Source organism: Tenrec ecaudatus, chromosome X, assembly GCF_050624435.1.
Source record: "Tenrec ecaudatus isolate mTenEca1 chromosome X, mTenEca1.hap1, whole genome shotgun sequence".
In the NCBI taxonomy this organism is placed as follows: Eukaryota; Metazoa; Chordata; class Mammalia; order Afrosoricida; family Tenrecidae; genus Tenrec; species Tenrec ecaudatus.
This window is the reverse complement of record NC_134548.1, coordinates 155,326,830-155,330,370: the sequence shown is the minus strand read 5'-3', so window position 1 is coordinate 155,330,370 and position 3,541 is coordinate 155,326,830. Positions and strand designations below refer to the sequence as shown.

Genomic DNA, 3,541 nt, shown 5'->3' with positions numbered 1-3,541 from the left:
TTTTTAATAGCTGGGCACCATCAGCTATCCTCAACACATTTGCTTATGCACCCATTTTGTCTTCAGCATTCATGCTGGGAAGGTTAGTACCATACATTGCCACATTATTAAACCAAACATTCTTGAACTGAGGTAAAACTTAAGTACAGATCCAAAGTCCATCTGTTTCCTTGTTGTATTTACTTATATATAATGTATAAACAAGTGTGTGTGTGTGTATATATCCCCAAAAAACCTGGATGTGATATGAGGGGGATAGTGCATTTGGAGTTCCTTTCATCAGGTCAGACTGTAAATCAAGTTTTCTATTCAGAACCTTCTGAATAGATTGTGTAACAGTGGGAGTTAAAGTTTATTGTGCCAACCTGGCCAATAAACACTTGTGGTGTTAATTGAAGGGTGGTGAGATAAATGGCTCAGTGAGCCATGGCTTTCCAGTTCTCGGGTCTCTTGCTTTGATGGTCAGACCAGGGTGTAGCGGTCTTAGCCAGTTCCCTGCTTCAGCTGGCATGGCTCACTTCCTGCAAAACATCCCTGATGAAAAGACACATGGACATACCCTGAGTGCTGGAACAGCTGTGTGGAGACCCTACCAGTACTGAGATGCTTACAAATTTACTGACTCTGCTTTCCTCTTCAGTTGTCATCATTGCATGTGTTTTGTGAGATGGAGGAGGACTTTGTGGATTGGTGTCAGACAAATTGGCTAATGTTGGACTTGTGGGCTTGGGCAGCACTGGGTTTGGATGTTTTCTTGATGTGCACTTGCCCTTTATATAAAACTCTCTCTTTTTTTTCATATTTGAAAAATCAGACTTTATTTGAGTCAATTTCACACATTTCTCCTTATTAACAGATAGGGAGTTAAAGCACACTACCTTCTCTCCAGAATTTTAAGAGTTTATTCTCCTTTTCCAACATAAGGTTACTCATTCAGTGACATCGAGTTGATTCTATCAGAACTTATGATAATCTAGATCAGCGGTCCTCAAACTTTTTAAACAGGGGCCAGTTCTCTGTCCCTTTAGCCGTTGGGAGGTCCAGACTATAGTTAAAAAAAAAAAAAACTATGAACAAATTCCTAAGCACACTGCACATATCTTATTTTGAAGCAAAAAAACAAACGAGGCAAAAACACCCGACAAGCCGGATAATGTCCTCAGCAGACCGCATGTGGCCCATGGGCCATAGTTTGAGGACCCCTGCTCTGGATCAATTTCCTTTGTAGGATTAACAATCTCAAGAATCTTCCACTCTACTTCTTGATACTTCTCTAGACTTTTTGTTTTAAAAAATGTATAATGTATCCATTAGGAGTAAGTTTGGCTGTACCAGAGTGACTGAACCAAGAGAAGTCTCTTTCTCTCCCACACAAAAGGCGGCGAGGTCAGCGGTGGCAAGGCACTCTCTCCCTCAGCAGCAGCAGCAGCACTCACAGGATTGGCATGACGTCCACACTCACAGGACCCAGGAAGCTTTGTCAGATCTACTCTGGCACCGGGCTCACTTAACTGTGTAGTTTACAGAGCAAGAGATGCAGTCTGATGCACAGTAGCATCAAGCTTTTCAGCCAGAAGAATCTTCACTCTACTCCCAATCCCATTGTACCTGGGATCACCCACCATTAGCTGTGACTCCATGGTAGCCAAAAACACAAGTTTATGGTAATTTATGGTATTTGTAATTAAAAACTAATATACTTACCTTAGTAAAACAACCAAATTTAAAGGATTCATCAGAGATGAGTCTAGGATTAATTTAGCCAGTTTGGAGTTTGGTTTTTAATTCAATTCATGCTTGGTCTTGGAATGACTGCTATATTAGGTTTTGCTATCAGTAGAAAGCCAACAAAAAGAATAAAATAGATGGAACCTACAGTTGTAAAAACTACCAAGTTCAAGATAAGCGGTATTAGGAGGAACATTTCATCGAGGAGTGGCTTCCAACGCACCATCTTGAGAATCCATAAAAACAAAACCTTCTGTATCAAAAGAAGGCATCTCGATAAGAGGACTCGAATCCTCTATATCTAAGTGCAGTGGTTTCTCCTGTTCGTAACTCAGATCTGAATTATCTTTCATTTGAATATCTTGCTCCTTCAACTCTAGAGATTTGTGTGGAGCTGAAGCAACCATGTCTTCGTCTTCATGTAGAAAGCTACAAATCATGCTGGGTCTATTGGAGGAATCACCATCACTGATACGCAGCCATTCCACACCACCTATGTTTTCTTCTCCTTCCTTTTTTTCTGTCAGAAGAGTTCTCGTCATGTTGAGCTTCTTCATTGTATGGCATTTGTATTTTAACATTGTTTTATTATTGCCTTCGGCATCCACATGTTCCTCCCCATCTTCTTCAAATATAACACAGGTCCCAAGAGTGTCTTCATACTCCCCAGCAAAGACATAATTGTCCACCTGCATGATAGGCTTCTCAGTGTCAATCCCCAAAATCTTGCATTTATTTTCACATTTTGAGAGAAAGTCTGAATCAATAATTCCTGACAATTCCACCAAAACCAACTGCTCTTCCTCCTCTTCCCACTCCTCGCAGTCCCAACTCTCCGCCGCCGCCATGATCGCGCCGCCGCGGAGGTGCGTCCCCCTCCCTTAAAACTCTCTCTTATAAAAATGAATTTCTGTAGATTTGTTTCTTTAAAGTACCCAGACTAACACAAAGTGTGATAAAAGAGGCCTGATGTGTGGCAGACAGGGAACTGGTTATGCCACCACGACAATGCACCTGCTCAAGCAGCCATCTCACTGCACCAGTTTTGAGCATAAAACAAAATGCCATCTGACTCACCTGACCTTGCTCCGTGTGACCTCTTTTTGTTTCCTCCAACACAGAGGGGCATGTAAGGACAGTGATTTGACAATGTAGAAGAGGCGAAGAAAAAAACAAGGGAGATGTTGTCAGTCATCTAAATAGATGAGTTTGAAAAAGTTTTTCAAAAATGGAATCACAGATTTGGCAATGTATTAAGTTCAATATAGAGGACTTTGAAGGTGATAAGGGTGTTTTATAAAAAAAAATTAAAATCATGCGTAGTAGAGAGGCATAAGAAAACCCAGAAAGGCCCTTGATGAGATGGGTTGACACAGTGCCTACAACAATGGCTCAAGCGGAGGAACGGTGGTGAGGACGGGGCAGGACCGGGCCGGGTTTTGTGCTGTTGTACACAGGGTCACTATGAGCCAGAACCAACTTGAGGGCACTTAACAATAACACAGGTTTCCTGCAGCTGTAAATCTTAATGGGAGCAGACAGTTTAATTTTTCTCCTTAGAGTGACTGGAGGGTTTGAACTGCTGAACTTTCATGTTTTGAATTGTTAACTTGCCATGCAAATCCAGGAAGGAATCTTTGTATTTTTCCTTTATTTTTTCAGTATCAGTAGTAGTGTTTAATGTATGTTGAACAAAAGATGTTATTTTGCTTTTGATTGGTGTATCTACTTCTTTTCAATATATTAGCCTATTAATAAATAACAAGAAATTCTAACAAAAAATTAAATACATAGTTTTGGAGGAAAAACTGTT

The 3,541-nt window shown here is 40.7% G+C and overlaps 1 pseudogene; it reads right to left on the bottom strand.

Annotated features, from left to right (window-relative positions):
• Positions 1 to 1,738: 1,738 nt before the first annotated feature.
• On the bottom strand, positions 1,739 to 2,593 carry LOC142433132 (general transcription factor 3C polypeptide 6 pseudogene; annotated as a pseudogene).
• Between the last annotated feature and the right edge of the window lie 948 nt (positions 2,594 to 3,541).